The 22,730-nt window shown below is 38.1% G+C and overlaps 1 pseudogene; it reads right to left on the bottom strand.

Moving 5' to 3' along the window:
• Positions 1-1,538: 1,538 nt before the first annotated feature.
• Positions 1,539-1,655, bottom strand: LOC129407942 (5S ribosomal RNA; annotated as a pseudogene).
• Between the last annotated feature and the right edge of the window lie 21,075 nt (positions 1,656-22,730).

The following is a 22,730-nucleotide window of genomic DNA, read 5'->3' as shown; positions in this document are numbered from 1 at the left end:
ACTTTTAGTATCACAGCAATGATTTAGTCTTTATTTTTTATTGAACTGTATTGAATTGATTTGAAATATATATCGAATCGGAAGTGCAGTGTATCGAGATATGTATCGTATCGTGGCCTGTGTATCGAGGTATGTATCGTATCGGCAACTCCTTAATGATACCCAGCCCTAATGACAACACTCCCCTGTATTATAAAACAAATTAATCAGAGCATGGAACACTTGAAACTGACACAGCATAGTACACAGCGTCAGTTTCGGCGCGGAGACAGGTGGTTCTTACTGAAATCAAACACTAATATAGTCCTTGGTGTCTCCAGCCCCACTTACTGGAACTCCCGTGGATTCCTCTGGTCAGCGGTCAACTTAGACAAACTAATCATCACCTTCTATGGACTGAGGTCTGACCACACAGCTGTCCAGCACAAGGCCTCGCAGACTGCAAAACACCAAGCTTGCGGCTCATTTTCCACCGTCGTCACCATCGCTAACGCCAGCCTCGAAAAAAAAAAAAAAAGCTTAAAACATTAAATACGGCAGCAATCATAAAATTTCAGCAATTAGCTAGGTTTCGCCGTTAGCGTATAGTAGCTTACAATTTGTTCTAGTTATTACACGGTATTAAGTATAGGTTTAATTAAATGCTTTTTGGCACGTGAGGTGAGCTGTACCGCAGTCGGGGGAAAGTCCATACATTTAAGCAGACACATAGTAGTATAGAGGCAGGCTTGTGTTTCCTCCGACGGGGCTTCGGTGGCCAAAAACAATCTGGAGGTGCGCAGTTGAATGTTTTCATTGTGTTTTTTCTGCTGAGTTGGGCATAGGAGTGGGTTTCTCTTGCACCGAGTGGGCCAAGGTGAGTCCTCATGCTAACGCCCACACACTTGATACAGAAATGTTTTAAAGGGGTTACTCAACTGTATCTCTCCTGCGTGTCTTCCAGTGGGAGGGAGAGGAGTGGAGGTAGAATCAAGTTTATTGTTTTCACTGGAAGCGGAATATCGTAATAAAATGTGGATGCTAAACAAAACAAATATACAAAGTTGAATAGTGAGTTTTTAGTGAGGCTTAGAGATTTCTTTGCATGAGTAGTTACCAGTAGCAAAGCAGTTATTTTAGACTTAGACTTAGACAAGCTTTATTGAGCCACATGGGAAATTACTTGGACACAGTAGCTCATACATCACAATACTGTATATTACAATAACAGAGAGAGAGAAAAAACAGAAATGGTAATAATCCATTCTAAATAAGTAGGAAAAATAGCAAGAGACTGATTGATTGCATTTATATAGGGTCTTTCAAGATACCCAAAGCACTTTACAGTTCATTATTCAGTCACTCCACACTCAGTGGTGGTAAGGTACTACTGTAGCCACAGCTGCCCTGGGGCAGACTGACAGAAGCGAGGCTGCCAATCTGCACCATCGGCCCCTCCGACCACCACCATCACTCACGCTCACACCACTTTCACACTTGGCAATGTTGGTGAAGTGTCTTGCCTAAGGACACAACACCAGTTTTTTGCCACTGGCTCCCCACTGTGGCACCTGGAATTCCTAGCAGTCTCCCATCCAAGTACTACCCAGGCCCAGCCTGCTTAGCTTCTGAGATCTGACGGGATCAGGCTTTTACAAGCCAGTATGGCCACCTGACTTTATTTGACTGGAGTCAAATAAGGCATATTTGGGCCCGGTCAAGCAGAAGTAAACAGCAAGGCCAAAAATTCAAGTTAATGCATCTGATATAAAATGTATTCAACAGATAGTATATGTACTCTAGTTTATGGAACTGTTGACCTTTTTTCTGTACCATTTTTGGTTCTAAAGTTACATATGTTTTAAACAGACCATGTATGAAACATGGAACAAAAATTATTTCCCAAATTTCAAAGACCTGCAAATCATGTAAATAAATGGATGTATTTCATCATATCTTGTGTTATTCCATCTTTGAACTGTTGATGAAGGTACATGATTTTTCAAAAAAAAAAAGTATTTAAAATGATAAAAATTAGCTTGGAAGGACTGACATATTTTATAGAAATAGTTTCCTTTTATTTTGAAGTAATATTAAAGTATTCAGAAGAAAAAAGCTGACAAATTATGTAAAATCATGCACCTTCTACTTGTTTGCACAATTTTCCCTCCGTTACTTTTCCCTTCGTTACCATGACCTTTCTTAATAAAAAATCTCATTACTCAAAAAGTAAGAGGTTTTTCAACCTAATCTTGTACCATATGGTAGAAAACTATATGAAGCAAATATTCAAACCAGTTTGTTAAGGATATGTAAGTGAGAACCAAGAGTTATCACTGTTTGGATTTATTGCCCAAAAAGTGCTGCATATTTCATTCCCTCTGTTACCGACATGAGTTTTTAAATTTTTTGTCAACAACTTGAAAGAATATCACAGGTTTAACTTTACCCTGTTGGAGTGTAAAACTCTTTCCTACATTCTGATACTTTACTTATTTCAATAGTCCCTCTAGTTGCTGAATAAGAGCTATTTGAATGTAAAAAATCTGCCCCTGTTTCCCTCCATTACCACTTGATCGGGCCCAATTGTATAAATGTATATGTACAAGTAAATAGAAATGAAGTAATAAACATATATAATATCCAAGATGCTAAAGAAGACGGTACACTGCATTTGACCCATCCTTCAATTCCACCGAGGAGAGCAGTGAGGAGAGGGGAGTGACAACAGAAAGCTGATTCAGGTCAGGGTGAAGGATGATTGCACAATTTTGGATGATGAATCACACTGAAGAAATCCACTCAGACCCACAGAACTGTTTTCACACTTTGCAACATGTTCACAACCACCATATGATTGTGAAATGACTTCGCATCCCTTAAAATGATTGTTTTAAAGTAACTTTATTTTTGTGAATGAGTAAATGTATCTTTTTGGCAAATGCCGTAAAAGCTACAGTTTGTGACAAAATCAGAAAATTTTATGAGAAAATCTAAAAAAAAAATAATAATTTGGAAGTAAGAACCATAAGTACTTGATTCTCACTGTTTACAATATCTCACTTTATGAATTAATTATTAAATGTTTTGAATTAGTCCTCTTGCAGGAGTTATTTGTTTGTTTGATTTATGCTAACTAAGCTTTACTTTATTATTTTTGTTTGTCAAATTAGGTTACCAATTTAATATAGGTCATTTCCATTTTGCTATGTTAATATTTCCCAATATTTATAATGTTTGTTTGTTTGTTTATTATCGTTTACCTTAGCACCTTTTCTGTTGATTTGGTTTAGTCAGTGGGGCACCTAGGGGATATAGGTGGTCCGTTCTTGGGTGGGCCTATATTTCTTGCCCGATGGCCGGAGCAAGTAGGCCTTGTACAGGTGATCTTGTTTGTTTGTGTGCAAACTTGGAAATAAACCTGTGGAAGTTCATCTCTGGATCGGACAATGTTTTCTTTTGTTTATTTGTTTTTGTTTTCTAAGTTGTTTAACCACACCCATGGCGCCCAAGTGACTATTATGTAACTTTTCTGGTGGAGGGTACATCACCTTCTTGTTTCTATGGATATGCCATTGCTCTGCCTGGAATGTTCCAAAGTATGGCATTAAACCTTACACTTAAATTACAGGTGGTTTTACAGCTCAAAAATACCTTGAAAAACAAGCATTCTGAGTGAGAGTGGAGTCACCCCTCCACAGATCTGACCTGCAAGTTGGTCTGGTTTGGTCTGGATGATGATAGAATGGCCTAATGACATACTGTGAAACATTCCATACAAAGCAATAACATCTCCATGGAGAAACACATTTGAAGGACCCGCCAACTGCAAAGGTACACAATGCACCTTTAAGTTTGCTCACTCTTCTGTTTGTTGGTTTTCACTGACAAATAGTTTATTACGGCATTATGGTTGAGTTTGATTATGACAACTGTGTACAATTTTGCAGAGAGATGAAAGGGGAAAAGCAGGAAGAAGTGATAGAAGAGACACGCTCGACCCAAACCGGACTGACCGAACTGAGTGCAGCTCGAGTGTTGTGGAAGGGGGAGAGAATTGGGAGAGAGATGGATGAACCCAATTATCCCCCTATTTTCCTTCACAGCACTAAACCACAGTCAAAGCAGAGCTGAGGCAAAGAGAAAGAAAATAATAGAAATGTGTGGAATGATGGAAGGAGATAATTAAAAGGGCCTGCGTTTCTGCACCCTGTCGATGGCTCTGTAATTAACCCATTACACTTTTTTCCATGTAATGATTACAATAAGTGTGAGGCTGAGGGCTTTGGCAGTGCACCGTTTACATGCACACTCCATTGGGTTCACTCAGACATGTCACAGCCATCATTAATCATGCTGTGTTTTTAACTGTGCTGCGCGGCACTAAGGCTTGTTAGCACAGTGCCATAAAAATGAGTAGGTATTTTCTATGAGTGGAGAAGAAATTGGACACGTTTTGTAGAGTCAGCATAAAGACAGCAGAAATAAAGTAGCAGCTATGAATAATTAATTTATTGCATTTTTATTTTGTTTTGGGTCTGAATTATTGCTTTTATAGTTCATTTAGTCAAATCAAATCTCATGGGAAACGTTCTACGTAGTTATATTAATTCAGTTATATAAGTTGGTTATATAACCAAATTATTTTATGTAATTTTACTTTTTGTTTTTTTTGTATTTGGGTACTTGATGTTTGGGGGTGTAGTGCCTTTTTTCTGTCCTGCAGAGTGACTAGCCTTTGTAGCAAAATCCCAAAATTATTTTCAATAACAAATCAGTTCTACAACAATTGTAAAGAAGCAAACATCACAAACATCACCATATTTTGTGTAATTCTTTTAAATGCAGACATTTTAACATGCCATGTGGTGTGTCATCCGCTTTACAGCCACTACAAGTACTTGCCATGTTAAAAAAATACAAATAAATGATTTAACATGCATATAGTGTTGGTTTAATAATTACATAACTATCCTATCTTGAAGAATATCTTTTTAACAAGCAGGACATCACATCACAGGACTTCAGATTTAACAAAAATATGAATATGAATTTAAAAAAAATGAAAACAATGCATTAACAAACAGTGTGCATTCCGCAACTGAAACTACTGCAGATCACATCAGGTTTGTCAAGTTGTTGTGTACAGTTTTATATCCTGCTTTTTTTATATTCATTAAAAATGGCTGTGCAAGAGGTAACGTAGGCTTGTAGGCTGAACATTGGACAGAATTGTACTGCTAACAGTGAGGAGGATCTGGCAGGTTTTTAATAAGGGAACAAAGTTAGAACATGGTAGAAGCTCCAAAAAGTAAATTTCGCATAATGCCCCCTCTTTAAACTTGATCATCCATTTTCTTATTTTGAATATTGGAGTCCACAGTTGTACTTTTCATTTTCAATTGCATTTTCCAATCTCCTCTGAAACGTCCTCAGATAAATATGTTCCGAATATGCCTCATATTACATTCGACCACAGTAGCTGAAGAATGGTTTTGCTTGCATTAAACTCCCATACTATAAATGCAATTAGGCTACCACAGTAAAAGCAAAGTCTACAGATCCAATCCTAATATGAAAAACAGTAAGTATATGAAACACATGAAAGCAGCATTCTCCCATGGCCATCGCTTTCATGTCCGTGCCAGCCCTCTTTACGCTGTGAACATTCGTCATCTGCGTTTGTCAGTGCACATTGCTGTACAAACTCACTATTTATATATGATAACATGACTCTGGATCATTAGCAGGCCTACAACATTGTGCCTGAAACCCAACACTATAAACATTTCCTAGTTACAGTTTCATGCAAAATTGGCACAGCTTCAGTCAAACCGCACCCAGGGATCTTTAGAACAACTGAGAAATGACAGCAGCGTTTGTCAGTTACAATGCAGTGCAGATGACAATGCAAATGACCTCTTATACAGTCATTTTGATTTGAATAAATACAACCTTAATAGTCATTGTGCAGTACAGTACATTTTAAAAGCTTAACTATAAGAGTTAGGCTTAGGAGTAGTATTTATTAAGCCTGGTCAATTCTTTAAAAAATTGTTTATAGTTTACTAAAGATCACATATTGTGCTTGTGTCTGCTATATTTATGACACACGTTTATCATCATGCTGTAATTTGTACATTTTAAATCGCAATATTCAACTAACACAACTTAATAAAAGAAAAAAATCCACTGACTTCTGCGTTAGAAAACTGTGGTGCCCAATGAGAGCACACGCCACAGTAAACGTCATCACAACAAAGAGCTGTGGAGTTGTCTGTCCCTCCTATGGATAGCTGCACATCACACTAGCAAGTAGCCGATTTTTTATTTTTTATTACATTTGTACCAAAATAACTATTCCACGCTGCCTAATCCTAGATGTAGCACTGATTAAGAAAATAAAATTTGAAATAACTGAGTACAGAGCAGTGGGTGTATGCCAGTAGCGGGGAAAATAGGAGTTAATCAGCAATATGGTGTCTTGAAAATAAGTGCTTAACTCTTTCCCCCTTGGACGCCTACTTGGAACAACCTATACATATATTAGTATGTATGGGTTGTAGTGGCCCCCACTTATCACAGCCTCTGTTTACATGTGAAAAACCGAGCCATTTGTAATGGTCGTCAAATCACATCTTTAGTGATACAGCGGAGGTGTCAAAAGACGTCATTAAGGAAACAAGGGAGGGTCGTCAAATGTAGTCTTTATGGGGGAAAGAGATAAAGATTACTAAAGCATGCCCAAACAGTCCAAATACAATTTTAAGAGGGTAAATGAGAAGAAGGAAGAACTATATTATAGTTACAGGGGTGTCAAACTCAAATTCACAGAGGGCCAAAATTAAAAACTGGGACTAAGTCGTGGGCCAAACTAAATATCTACATGTTTTTTCTTCTTTCGAGATATGTAATGTTATTTTTTTTTCTTATTAAAATAAATGTTTAACAATAGTTTTGCTTAAACATTGAATCCAGAACCAGCATAATATAAAATAACAAAATCTTTAATATATAATGTCTCTATAGTCTATCAGTAGCCGGTGGGCCAGCTCTAATACATATTAGATATGATCTCACGGGCCAAAAATAATTATATCACGGGTCAAATTTGGTCCCCGGGCCTGAGTTTGACATCTCTGAACTATAACATGGCTCTGAAAAGTTGATTTAGCATAATAAGGCTGCTTTAAGGCTATTAAAAGTGTAGTTATTATTATATACGGTTACCAACTGCGCCTGAACTGAGAACACAGTACCACTCTTTACTGGTCATGTGGAATAACATAATTGTATTGTCCCTGGAAGACAGGGATTGGAAAGACATTAGTAAATTAAAAATCCAACTATGTCTGAGATATGAAAAGCTAACAACACAAATTGGGTCATATGATTGACAGGCCATCCCACAGCTGCCCATTTTTCCCACTAGCTTATTGATGGAGACAAGACCCCAGGACAAAAGTCATATGCGATTGACCTGATCAAACCAGGGCTCGAGCGCTGCTGTCGCCATTAGCCGGACAGCTATGATTAATGCCTATGGACCTCAACCCTCAACCTCAGCTGCTCCTTCACCACTTACTCCCAGACTTGATTTTTAATTCTTTTAAATCAGGATGGTTCATTATGAAAAAAAAACAGCCCTCCTTTCCAATAACAATAGTAGAGGAGCAATGCTTGGGAAACATTTTATTATCACTGCTGTAAAGTAATTGTAGCAGTATAGTTATATTATAATCAGTAATAATATTGTGACTTAAAATAAAGGTCTTTAAAAAAAAATCATACCTCATCTGATTTTACTACTCCATGAATGGTCAAAATCTGTAAAAATACTAGTTACTTTTTTTTTTTTTTACATTTTATCAATTTTATTTTGGTGTATTATTATATTGCAAATTTGGCCCAGCATAAGACGTTTGACCAAGTACTTCTTAGACTCTCTGGGAGCCCACACATGCTGCCAGTGTCATTTAGAGTTTAAATTATGAGTCCGTATGGAATATAACAGTTACCTAATACAATATTCTCATTAGTAATTACCAAATTATTTTAAGTGCTTCCTCTCTCCTCGAGTCGTGCCTCCTTCATACATGAGCCTGTTCCTTGACTGAGGCCTGATTCTTCCAATGGCGTGTGTACCCCTAAACGCTGCTGTTTATTTTGCCCTGTGTCGGCCCACTTGGGAAAATATTTTCCCCCCGATCTCCAAAATGGTATCTGCGTTGCCATGGCTGGTAGGCAGGCCTTACAGAGTAAACATCAACAGTCTGATCTTCCTGGAGTGCGGGGCAGAGCTGCTCAAGCTGTGTGGAGTGATGGGCCAGCACAAGGTAAACACTGACCCTTCCTCATGAACACCCCAGGGACCCAGGCCACTGTTGGTGAGGCTAAGTGAGGGTGAAGGACGTCAGCAACAGTTCCTCTCAAACACAGGCTGGTTTCGGTAAAGGCCCTGGTTCATAAGTTCATTAAACTGTTACACAACGGGGAATCCAGTTAGTATTTGGTAAAATGGAAATACAAAGTTAAAACCATATACGCTGAAGATTCTTACGTAAGCCCTGAGAGGCAAGAGAAAAAAAAATAGAGGCAGGTCATTTGGGCTCTGTTTTCTAAGTGTTTTTTTTTTTTTTTTTCATCAACTCAAAAAAAAAAAAAAAAAAAAATCTTCTCCAAAAAAAATTTTTTGCTACACATTTTTTTCGAATTTTTTTTTTTTAATAAAAAAAATAATTTTTGACAATTTTTTTGCTCTACGCGTCAGGGCGCACCTCAGTCTCGCTAAAACCAGAGGCAGTGCGGCGTTCTGTCTTCCGGCCTGGAGCAGTGATCCCCACTCTCGCTCTCACAGAATGACAGTGGATCAGTGATGCATCGATCTTACTTCTCATATTACTCATAAAAGAGAACATAAAACATAAAACTCATGAAAAGACTGTATTCAGCTAGAATAAAAACACACAATCTGAACCAGGTGAGTTTCAAACCCCGGTCTCCTATGTCCCAACCCAAAACGTAATGCCATAAGCCAAGTCTCCGCCGGTTTGTCGGAGCTGAAGTGTGGTACTTATAGGAATATACCAGGAAAATACTTAGGCTCTGAGTGGTGTTTTTTTTTTTTTTTTTTTTTCCGTCAGCCACATCAACAGAGAGAGAAAAAAAAAAAAAAAAAAAAACACAAGAGAAAAAATAAATAAATTGTAGGAAAAAAAAAATTGCAGAAATGTATTTATTTTTTTTATTTTTTTTTTTTTGAGTTGGTGAAAAAAAAAACACTTAAAAGAGGCAGGTCATTTGGGCTCTATTTTCTTTTTTTTTTTCTCTTGCCTCTCAGGGCTTCCGGAGTATCTCCATGGAACTAGATTCATTTTATACCACTGTGATAAGATTATAGCAAAATTAACAATATTCCTATAGAAACAAGCAGGAACAGGTCCTCCTCCAGGCCAAATAAGAGTCAGTTTTGTGTAAATGCAAGCCTGCTCACAGTAAGGAGGCAGATATTGAAAAAAGTAACAAACAAACAAAAAACAAAACAACAAAAAAACAGAAATGTGACTCCTTTTTTAAGATAATTGTATGTGGCACTTGACTAATCTGTATGAGTAAAATAGTTAAATGTTAAGTGCAATTGTATAAGTGTGATTGTTTATTATTTTTGGTATGGCCACTGAAGAGCTTTAGGGAAAAATATGCTACACCATTAAGCACCACGCCTTTATTCAGATTTGGAACCTTAATGTGGATACCGTCTCACACCTGTTTGTTAGTAAAATTATGATGATATACTCTTTAAACCAGCAAGTCATTTGGACCAGTTCAGCAGGAAGCCAGAGGGCTGTGACTATAGTTTGGACACCTTTCGACCAGACTAAACTGAATAGGTAATGTAACTTTATAGTTTGTGTAACTAAATGAATAAAAATCACACCAGTCTGTGAAAAAGGGAAGGATTGCCAAAAATAAATAATCCGAACTAAATAAAAGCCATGCTGTTTCATTAATGGGGTGATTCCTGGTCTCTTCTGAGTCTCCACTACAGGGATGTGTACACAAGCGCAGACACGCACATGCACTATATGGCATCCCAAGGGCAGGGCCAGGATGGCAAGCTGCCCAGTCCTGTCCTGAACAGAACCTTTATACAACTGTTTGGCATCTGACACCAAAATCAACAATCTTAGTTTTCACCACACAGCACACTACACACAGGTACACAACATGGGAGAAAAAACTAGCGCAACTTATAAACCAGTCAGGAGGCAGCCTCAGTGGAGGAAGCAATATCAAAATGCTTGCGTGCAATAAAAGTTGTTTTAGTTTGTTGAATTTACAGGAATATTATTGTTTTTCTGCATGGATGTTGATGCTATCCACCTCCAGGCACTGTGGGACTAGAATAACACCGCTGTTTAACTGCTACCTGGACCGGACCATTCCATGTTTAAAAAGTCTTTCATTCAGCATTAATCCAAGGTTTTCTTGTAACTACTTAAATCTCAAAACATCATAAACTCACCATTAAATTCATGTATTAAAGATTTATTTGGATTTGCAAAGATCCAGTTCTAAGCCTGTATTACTCCTCTGACCAAAATTACGTTTAATATTAAATAACTACAGTAAAAAAGAAAATGATAATGGAAAAGTTTTCTCTTTGTAAATTTACAAGATTAAGATACAAAATTATCATAGACAGACCTTTGGTTGTGTCTTTTACAAATACATTTTACACTGTGTAGCTTTGTTGCTCAGATGTGAGGTGTTGGGGTCCAGAAAATTATATCTATATTCCACATTAAGTGCACTATTTTGTGAATAAGTGGATAAAACTAAAAAAAAAACCAAAACAAAAAAAAACATGCCTAACCCAAATGCATGGACAATTCCACTGCTCAGTTTGGATTGCAAGTTGTTCTGCTAACATCAACCCTGCATTTCTTTAAGAACCAGCTAATGCACAAGTAGAGGTCAACTTAACTTGGGCCATTTACAGAAGCAATCAATTTAGCAAAAATGTCCTAGGTTTTATTCTTGGGAAGTATGGGGCTGAGGAGTGTGTGGATTTCCTTTGGGTGCAACATCAAACATATGTAAATGGGTGAAGGGTCAAGGACATAGCACTGACCCTGGTTATCACAGTGGCACTGATTGCATTGAAGAGTAAGTTGAATGTGTTGTGTTGTCACACCACTAAAATTTCAAACTAAGGAATAGACTTTATACTCAATACTAATTCCGATACCACAATCCCAATAAAAACACTAGACATATATTTAGACAACAAAATGTCTTTATCAACATTAAATCATACCACTTTCTTTTATATAAGCATGTGGCTTTAAATCTGTGTAATCCCTCAGTCGTCCAGGTAGGTTCCATAATGGCCCATAGGTGTATACTAGTCTATGCAGTTTTATACTTATTCTGATACAAGGATCATTCTAAAGCTGTTCAAGAAAAATTGACTGTATAACGGATTACATGCGCACTGTCTGCTGGATCACCAGTCAGCTGAAGGGTATGCTCAATAAGAAGAAGTGGGCTTTCAACTCTTTAACTCTGGTGAAGAGGGTGAAGAGGGAAGACAGCTGAGGGTCCAGCGTAGGCCTATGGAAGGAAATTGGAGGTAAAACAAAATAACACCAGGGAAGTGAGGAAGGGGATGAAGGCCATCATATATTTCTACACCAAAACAAAGCTGCAAGACAATAGCCCAGACAGGTCAAACCTGATCAATTGGCATTTTAATCAAGTCTCATTCCCTGGCACTCCGTCTCTTCACAGATGCCCATCCTTACCTCACCACAGGAACCCACAGGAGAAAGTGAACCAAAACAAGTCCCCTGGACCAGACCAAGTCAGCAGCTCACTGAGATTCTGCATTTTCTCTTCACACTGAGGGACATACATTCAACAACTCACCCTTATGTAACAGATAACCCTATGTCCTGTCAATCATCATATCACTGTTGCAGTCATCTTGTTTATAGCTGAGATTTTATATTTTATTACTTTTTATTTTTGACTTGTACATTTACATTTACATAATTATGTCTTATTTGACACCTGTCTCTTGCTGTCTTTTCTGCTACTGCTGGAATTTAGCTAGAATTTATTATTACCATTAATATTTAAATTTTTTTTTTACTCTTTGTGATGTGTGAGCTATTAAGTCTGAATAATTTCACTTGTGAATCAATAAAGTTTGTCTAAGTCTAAGGAAAGGTTCATTTCTGTCCTGTCAATGTGACTTTTTTAGTACTGATACTTCAAATGAGTATCTGTAGTTTCGATACTAGTTTTAGTATCTATTAGTATCTGCTTTTCGATACTTTTGACAACCCTAATACCTATATTAAGGTGAACAGAGTCTGTTTTGGTACTGCTTCAGAAATGGAACACTTTTTATTTTGATTTGTTGCGAGTAGTAATTTTGTTTTACGGCCGTAGTATATTCTCCTCTGTCACCGTGTGATAGAAGCAAACCTTAATCCTCACGACGTTTTGGAAAGCGTCGAGAGAAATCCGGTATGATATCATAGAGCTGGAGCCTGTTAGGCCGCACTGTGCCATGGCCCTGTTTGGTCGGTTGTCAAGGCAACAAGGAGACAGGAAGTGAAGGAAGCAGGAGCCAGGCCGAGGTGAGCTATAGCAGGTGATCCGCCTGTCTCTCCCCATATCCCAGTGTTCATGTGGCTGTGATGGATGTGGGCTACTGTGAATGGACACGGCACGCAGGAGTTTTATGTGACTAGAAATACACTGTTTGAATGGTTGAAAACATATATTGCTGACTATAGGTAATGTAGACAATTACTTTGCTTCCTTGACATTTGTGAAAAAGTGGAGAATTAATGGACAAACATCAGTATCCAACTCTAAAAGCACTAAAAATAAGATTTATTTTTTAACTTTTACTACTTAATAGTGTTTCTGCTGAAGTAATATAATAGCATTTCATTTTAGCATTTCAAGCCCTGCTTGATCTCTTCACCATTAGATTTGGGGCTGTTTCCTTTTGAGAGTGGAGACTTTACTGTTTCAGCCAGAGTTGCTGAGCCTGTTCAATTATATTACATAATTTTATTTATTTTGAACTTGGTACAAATCACAAATAAACTCTACCCCTTTACTGACAATCTGCAAATCGGTGATATTTAGCTAAACTGTATTGTAGTCTGTTTTCTGTTGTTCGAATGCATCATGTTTGGGAGGGCAGCTCATCTGCCGCAAAGGTTGTTGACAGTTCTGGTAATATACTTGTTCTGGGTCAGGACCAGGTTGTGAGTGTTCACACTTACAGTTAACTCCTAGTTTTAAAACAGCTTATTTTCCCAGAAGTAGGAAAGGCTAATGCTTGTGTTCATTTTACAGGTCATACAGAAGGAGCCGCAGAGTAAAACAAGACGCTCTCCGACAAATCATTCTCACCTGCTCCTCACAATATACTGTCATCCCCAAATTGGCCTGGCTTGTCTCAAATTCCCCTTTCCAGCGATCTGTCCAATTACAGAGCATGAGCGACCGCACTGTACATCTCTGACTTCTAACTATGTTTGTACAGCGCCCGGCAGCAGACGCTGAGGTATTTGAGTTATTCTTTCGGTCAGCAACTGAAAATCCCACCAAATCGAAGGCTAATCGAGCGTCGGATTGAGACACAGGGAAGTGCAGGCGGTGGTCTAGACCAGAGTGCGTGACCCGTCTCTCTCATCCTAAATGGAGCATGAAGTCATACTTTACACACTTAACAACAGATGAGGAAAAACACATTTTCACCTTTGTGCTGGGTCAGGTAAAATGACAACTGTACAAATTCACTTTGTTTATGCAGACTTATCTATTTCTGCAGTAAAGTTACATTTGCAATTTGGAATTTGACTTTCCAGGAATATTCCTTTTACTGCAACACGACATACTAATGAACTCATACAATCATACTAATGAAAATGCTGGTTTGATTTCTAAGGTATGCATGCTTTAGTTTGATTACAGTAAGTTCTTCCAGGAAATAGATTTGAATGATTCCCTAATAAGTAAGTGTCAAAACCTCTAGCCTGATTCATCAACTGGTTTCACTTTGTAGAAACCGTCTGACCTCACAGCGTTAGAATTCGTTCGCTTGACAGTAGGCAGAGGTACTTTTTTTCATTTAACCACTCGCTGCTATTTGGACACGACGTATGTAATGCGCCGCTAAATGAGCTAACTGGTATATTAAGCTTTTCCCAAATTCCATAGGAAGAAGGACAATAACGTCTTTCCCTTTGATCAAATTCACCAAACATTCTCTTTGTTCCAGCTAAATCCTCGATCTTGGGAATTGTTGCCAACATGGAATGTATGGCTCCTTCAGTGTTTGGCTGGTGCCCGAACTCGCACTTCCAGGGTTTTTGGGAACAGTCTAGTGTATTTTGGTTCCTGGCCTAGTCGCTGGAGAGAAATTAAATTGAGCGGAAGTACTAGATGGCGCCAGCCTGGCTACAAAAGTTCTGTGATTAACCATTGGTCTGATTCAAATCGTTAAGTCATTCACAATGCTCAAAACTTAAAATCTAATAAGGATCAAACCATGTTTCACTAGCAGGGACCACAACCTAAGAATGCAGTATAAGTAACTTTATTACACATACTAAATATTCAGCAAATATTATAATGAGATTGGGTGTGTTATGGAGAGAGGTCAGGTTCTGGTAATGTGGTGAGCATTTGAGAACCTCTTGAATGAAGGCAGAAAAAGTGCAACGGCGGCCAAAAAAATTGGATAGTGACTGAACTTGTAAAATGAGAATCTAAAACAAACAAGAAGACTCAGCGGAAGGAGAGAGTGATATAAAAAGGGTAGAACAGGAAGAGTGTACGTGAAGTGTGGTCCTGCTTCCAAAATTAAGATAAAAAAATAAAAAATTAAAAAATATAAAAATATAAATCAAAATATCTTCATTTATTTAGAGTTGGGTTATCAAAAGTATAGAAAATTAACAGTTTTAGAATAATTTTGAGCTGGTGTTTTGAAGTTATAAGAGCACATAGACCACTATGGAACCTACCTGGACCACTGAGGGATTACACAGATATAAGGCCATATGATAATATGAAAGAAAGTACCATATTTTTGGAACTACAAATTCGGACTATAAGAATATCAGATTTTTTTCAGGCTTGTGTGTCAGTATCTGTTCTCCTATTAGTCCTGTACCTACTGCACGTCTCCTGCAGAAATAGCCTCTGTCCTGCTGCAAATAGTGATATTCAGCTGAAAACGGTAACTGAGCAGCAAAAATAAAGTTTGGAGTGAGTGAGAAACTTGTGAGGGACTGACGAAAGGCAGGGCTGGAGAACACAGCTTCACGGTAACCGGGCGGGTGTGCCATGCAGCTTTCTTGGAAGTCATTGAATGGATTGACAAAGCCTGGACTTCAATAACAACCATAACCATCCTGTCGGGATTCAGAAAGGCCGTAATAAATCTAAATGGAACTGCTGCTGAGTTTGACGACAGCTACACAAGAGAGGAAGCAGTGCTCAGTTTACCTCCGGAGGTCACGGAGTTGCTCAGAAGTGACACAGAGGATGAAGAATTCAATGGATTTAGTGATGTGGAGTGAGATGGAGAGTTTGATAAACTTGTTATGTATGTTGAATAACTCTTAATATGTGACATTAACAGGCTGTTGTTCTCTGTTCTATTGTTATTACTGTAACTTGCCTTTCAAGATGATATTTATAAAATAAAATTCTCCCAAAAAGTGCGACTTATATATGTATTTTTTCTTCTTCATTACGCATTTTTTGGCTGGTGTGACTTATACTCCGGAGCGGCTTACAGTCAGAAAAATAAAGTACTATTATTTAAAGGTGCACTGTGTAATTTTTTAGTTGAGGGTCCATCCCCTGCTTGGTTCCATGGATATGTCATTGCTCATCTACCTTACATTTATTCAGTTACAAATGGTTTTATAGCTCAAAAATACCATAAACTGACTGTAAGCGGGGTTGCCTCTAAACCGTTCCGACCTGTAACTTGGCCTGACTGGGTCTCCATGAAGATGAAGGTTTGAAGGTTTAATGTCACACTGTGAAACATTCTAGACAAAGCAATAACATCTGCATGGAGACAAGCATTTGAGAGACTCTCCGCCAGAAAAGTTACACGATGCACTATTAATGGTGAAGAAAGTGTGTTTTATTATCATTGAGATATCAGAATCAGTACTGAGTATGCTTACAATTGAAATTGAGTTTGTAATCTTAGTATTGTGACAACACTAATTTCAAGTAATGTTTTATATGTTAAGTGCACTTAAACAGACCAAGAATCACAGTTTATGAAGTGCCCTGCTTTTTCTCCATGTTACTGAGACTTCTCAATCACCATTAAAAACACACAATGAAGAGAAGATATTCAACAGTATTTTGACACATTGTAAAATTCAACCTATAATATGCCTTTACTCTGACAAATGTAGTTCCCCGTAATCGTTTAAAACTTGGCAGCGCTAACAATGAGGGGTTTTAAATTCTGTTACAGGTTGAATTTGAATGTTTGGGGTCCCAGTCGGCTATAAGTAAATCTTACATTTCCCAAACGCGCTCCCATTACTGGAACCGCATTTAGTGCATTTTCAAAACCCGCAATCTCATTTTCCCTGCGTCTCTCAAGGTGTTTATGGAAAGCCTGTAGCTGCTTTGACATGGTGAACGTAAGAAATGAAGAAAACACCAGAAAAGCTCCAAATTCAGAGTTTATTCTAATCAGTTGCGAGCAGCCAGAATGCGTAGACTCCACTGTTTTTCTTAGTGGTTTTGGGGGCAGCGGGCTTGTCGTTTTTACTCTGTTTATATTTCAGATTTTAAGCAATACATATATAACAAATTATGCACATCACCTTCTCATATTAGGCTAAGTCTGGACCCTGGCATGTCGCTGTACTGGGTAAAGGTCTGCCAAGGCCAAAAACCACTGGAAAAACTGTGTGGGCTGAGCTGTAGATTCAGTTAAGTCTTTGTAACATGGATGGGATATTTTTCAAGAACATGCCCCGCAGAATGTGGCCGCGTGAAGATTTACCAAAATGAGTATATTAAGTCCTATAAAAAAGTGTGTTCTTGTCTATTTTAACTTTTTGCATTTTTAGCACAACTAATAAAATCACACTTTGGTTTAGATACTGCACTGAATAGGAATTACTTAAATGTTAATAATAATACTAAAACACATCTGGTATTTTTTGGAGTTAAGTTGAAAAAATTATTAAATAAAATGAAAACAATTTGCTATAAAGACATATTATTCAGCATGTATGAAGTTAGAGTATTAATTAAAATAGGTAACAATTAAAGATGCAACTTCTCGGTTGGGGGTCCATCACCTGCTTGTTTCTATGGAGATGTCATTGCTCTGCTTGGAATGTTCCACAGTATGACATAAAACAGTTCTACCTTACATTTATTCAATTACAGGTGATTTTATAGCTCAAAAATACCTAGAAAAACATGCATTTTGACTGTGAGCGGTGTTGCTTCTTGACAGAATAATAAAATTCCGAATACAAATTAATTCTGCTTTAAAAAGACCATGTAAAGACTTAATTCCTAATGATTATTCTTTATTTATATGATTATTTTAAATCCGAATTAAGTGGGTGGTTTATTCCGATTTTAAAGCGGAATTCATTTATTCCGCGATCATGTAAACATTTATTCCGCTTAAAAAATAATCCCGGTCGTTCAGCGCATGCACGTTGGATCACCCCCTTCGGACGCGATGATGCACTGCAATGTGGTGACAAAAGTTTCTATCCTCTTTGTGTCCCCGAATCTCTGTTTCCCATTGCCTATGTAATTGCGAAAGATACCGAGGTTCCCCGAGCCGTCCTCATCCCAAGTTATCATCATGAACTCATAAAACAGCAGCATGTGGCCTAGAACTTTACACAACTCACTGCACATCAGCTCCAAGCAGAAGCTCTGAGTCTGCGTAACAGCGGTAAAGATGCAGGGGAACTCACCATAGCGCATAACTCCTCCTTGGTCTTTTGCCGTTCTCCGAGTGCATTGGTCAGACAGGTCCATAGGCTCCGTCCTCCATGTGCTGGGTCCAAACGGGGATGAGCAAGACCAGGATCCGTGCGGTGAAAGTCAGAATGCGCTGTGGACTACAGGTCTGGGTGCGCTGCTCCTGTCCTCCGTGCTCCAAGGCTGCGGCTTGTACGGAGGTGGTGTAAAACATCCAGACAGAAGCGTGAATCCCGTTTGGTTCATTAAATCTTGTTCTGAGTGGTCCGCCCTCCGTGCTCTTAGTTCTTCCCCAGGGAAAGTGCTTCTCAGGCCGAGGCACCTAACACCATTCTGGTCCAACTCATCGGAGCTCGACCTGAACCGGAGCTGCTCCTGCTCGTTCAGAAATATGGGTTCGGACTTTTCCCCCGCCCATACAAACTGGGAAACAGCGATACGCATCCCCACATGTAACAACAAACCAAAATGACAAAAAAGCCGGTAGCAGCTGAAGTGTGTGTTTTCTTCCGGTCGACGTAAATACATTCGTGTGCCTGTCCAATGTCCAGAACTCTTCCCCACCGCCAGACGTTCAGTAGAATTATATAAAGCCAATTTAACGTGTTTTCCATGTAAACCTTAATTCGGAATTATTATATCATCTCCATGGAGACAAGCATTTGACGGACCCTCCATCAGAAAAGTTACACAATGCACCTTTAAGTATTCATTCCCAGCTCTGACAAATTATGTCCTCTTCCTCTTCCTGCATTTGAAATCTGCAAGTCAAATCACACAATGTTTGCACTTTTGGTCAAAAATGTAGCAGTGAGACAGGAAAAGAATGTACTGCAGCCCAGAGATGAGCGGAATGCCTGGAGAAGATCCCTATTTTCCCGTCCCAAGTGCAATGGACCGTTTCTCCGAATTTCACCACAGTTTACCAAATTGTGGTTGGAATCTGAGTGATTATCTAAATAAGTCTGAATGAACGCTGCTGTCACTGGTGAAGGAAGACACCGTCAGCCAGGCTCAATGGGATTAGCATGAGAAATGTCTGTTTGTCTATTTGATCTGTCATTCTTAAACATGATTTGGCTTTGAAGCATGAAAAAAAAAATCTCAAAAGTTCCTCAAATGGATCATAAAAAATAAGCCCAAGAAGATCTTTGTATAGTGAAAATACAAGTAGCTATACTATACTTATACTACATTAGACTTGGTGACTTAGACAGACCAACTTTATTGAATGAAACTTAAATGAAAAATAAATAAATTCAAAATGAGCAAGAGTCTTGTGTCAAAAAGAGGATAATTATATAAATGTATATGTACAAGCAAAATGAAATATAGAAATACATTTATTTTTTGTTTTTAATTTAGTTTATTTTACTTATTTAGTGTCATGCACCATTTAGTTGGGGCCAGCCTGCATGGGCTTATAAAACATATAAAAGAATAAGCAGACAGATCACACATCAAGCATGAAGTGTCTTCTTACGGAGGTCCCAGGCTTTCAACACAAACTGAGCCAACTTGAAAACATTACATTTAAACATACTCCAGTCTCTCCTCATCAGACAGTGCAAACCAACAGTAAGATACATTAGACACAACTGACAGTGCAGGTCATGATACAAAGGACAGTAGGACAGAAAATGCATTTCATTTTCAATGTCCTTTAAGTCACACAGACACATGTGAGCTCCTCATCTGGGACTGAGAGGAAGCGTCCCATCTTCAGAGCCAGAGTCCCACACCTGAGATGGGCACATCCTGACCTCTGATATGACCTCTGCTCAAGTTCAGAATGACATAAGGCTCAGGACCAAAACAGTCTGTAATTAAAATATATGTTTTTAATTTTGATTTACATAAAATTTCACTGTGCCATTTCTGTTTATACTTGTCAAAGTAAAATTTCCTAGTTTGTATGACACTATAGTTTTACTTATTTTTTACTTTTACTTATTTCTATAAATAAACTGGAGATCTGCATCCTCAAAAATGTTCTCAACCTCTCTACTCCAGGACGATTTATGTAACAGACTCCAGTTAAATACATGTGTGGTTAATCTTGTGTCTGGCATATTAACCAACCTGTTCCATAACTGCCCCATATCACAAATGTGTCTCACTTTTCATGGTTCCCAGCCAATATCTCCACACAGTGCAAGGTTAGGTGCCTTTTTGTGCACACCTAAGAAGTACCTCAGAGCTCTGCACTGAACTTTCTCACTGTGGGTCTGTTTACAATAACCCCAGACTCCAGTGCCATAGTCCAGAATAGGACAGACACAGGCCCTGTACAGTTCAGTGTAGGTTTTGTAGCCTATAGGTCAAGACATGCTTTATCTTTGTTTATCAGTGCTCCTATTGTTATAGCTTAGTAAGTAATTAATATCAAGAGGTCATAAGGAGGAACAGTGCAAGATGATATGATGATTGACAGGACATAGAGTTGTTTGTTACATACCCTTGAGCCCTTGAGACTACCATGAAAACAGCCATCAGCTAATTCAAATATGTCCACTTTTATCATTTTGATTGATTTATTATTTGATATTACTTGGCTTGTGTGATGATTGATGATTGATATATTACTTATCACTCTGAACCTAACTAACAAATATCAGGTTAATAATGTTCTAACTGTTTTCTGCTCCAATATTCAGACAGTGTTTCGTAGCCACATGATTTCCCATTGCATATTCCCTTCCATTTCTTTTTATTCAGATAGACATTTTTCACAATTACCTTAACAAGCCAAGCATATAAATAAATGCCTACAGTCTACAGTTAAACAGCTGTGATGGTGTTAATTGTATCTAAAATCATCAAAACCTCCAGAATGATCAGTGAAATAATCAGTGCCTGTAAGACAATCAATCTTTCTTTGTATAAATAGCCGTGAGCAAAGTAAGTGCAACATGTGGACAGTGGGTTGTGACCTATGACTCAAAAGCAGTCATTTGAAGTTTTAAACACATCACACAACCCCTATTTATTTTGTTGTGTAAATTATGCATGACAATTACAACTCGTGCCACTGTGTCAACAAAATCATTCAATTATTTACGTAGGTTTGTCATATTTGTGTGACATATTGTCCAAATTAGCCAACCTTAAAGCTTGCTTATTTCGCTTCCAGTACATTTACATTCCATTGGCCTGAAAGCAGAGCTGCCCGTTAGGAAAAGATGGAAGATTTCACAGAGCAGGCATGGGTTTAATGGCATTTCCTGACATTTTTACACCTCAGTGTCACTGCGTAAAAGATGGGGGAAATGGACACCACATTAGGGGGAGTAATTTCTTGGGGATCCTGGTAATTGTGTGTAATAGAGTCTGTCGCAGAGCTGGTGTCACTCTCCGGTTGGTTGTCTGTGGCCCCTTGGATGACTGCTGCTCCTACAGAACTGGTTTAGCCCACATTTAATAAGAAATAATGGCCTGGGAACAAGACACAGAGACACTGGCAGGGAAACAAAACTGGTGACTATTCCCACAATAAGTAGCGTAAAACTATTATTATATGTGTACAGAGAGATTTTATGGGAAAAAACGATTCTTGCTGATTTATTGCAAAAACTTTGAGAAAATGACTCATTGTGTAGTGGCAGTTATTGAGCCTTGTGACAGACATAATATATAATTTTGTTCTTTACAGAGGACTTTCTGTTATATAAAAAATTGCAGCCTTTGCATCAACTCAAATTGCAATTTTGATTAAATTGCAATTAATATCCGCACATTACATAAAACTTACTCCTGTGACCTTTAAGCCATGTTAGAATGTTGTTACGTCCTCAAAAACATACCTTTAGTTGTGTTTTGTATCATTTACACATGTCTGAGTAACCCTTTATTATTTTAGTCTGTCAAAATGCTCTGTTCCACCTTGTGATGTCATATAGTGGTAGTTTTCAAGTTAACAGCTACCATTTACCTTTGGTTCAGTTGAGAGAGGCAAGTTCAGGCCTGAAATCATCCAAATGATTCTCCTGAAGGTGTAAGGAGTTTAAACGCATATTGGCGCACTTCCTGTAGTACCACATTTTTATTTATTGCTTTGAGTTTGTATTGTTGGTGTATCTGCTCTCTCTAAAGCACTTTGTGAATTTAGTTTGTGAAAAGCGCTATATAAATAAAGTTTTCTTACTTACATGACATCACAAGGAACAAAGTGTTTTCAGTTTGAGAGAATATCTGAGCCTAAATCTGCAGGGTTTGTGTGTTTAAACATGTGTGCGGGACACAAAACACAACTCCAGGTCTGTTTGTAATGAGGAAATAACATTATAACAGGTAAGAAAATAGTGTAAAATAGGCCCGTTAACTGTGCAGCCTATGTGAGGGGATGATGACCATTGATAGTATTACAGGAATTATTATGATTTTATTGTTATACTTTCTAATTTAGAAATATATGCAAAGGGAACTGAACAGACATAAGGATTTCTTCTCCACTGATGTACACAGAAGGTCTAGCACTGACAGGTAAATGTTAAATAGGTGAGAAAATATAGCTGTATCTATGAAAGCCTGACCATATTAAATAGCCCATATTACACTATTTCTGATCTGTTATAATGTTGTTTCCTCATCAAAAACATACCTGGAGTTGTGTTTTGTTGCATTCACACTTATTTTACACACAAATCCTGCATATCTACACTGAGTTCTCTCAAACAGAAAACACTGTTCCACCTTGTGATGTCATGTTGTGATACAGGAAGCGC

The sequence above is a fragment of the Boleophthalmus pectinirostris genome, unplaced genomic scaffold (genome assembly GCF_026225935.1).
Source record: "Boleophthalmus pectinirostris isolate CB_2022bp ecotype Guang Dong unplaced genomic scaffold, ASM2622593v1 HiC_scaffold_14, whole genome shotgun sequence".
In the NCBI taxonomy this organism is placed as follows: Eukaryota; Metazoa; Chordata; class Actinopteri; order Gobiiformes; family Gobiidae; genus Boleophthalmus; species Boleophthalmus pectinirostris.
This window is presented reverse-complemented; position numbering and strand designations above follow the sequence as displayed.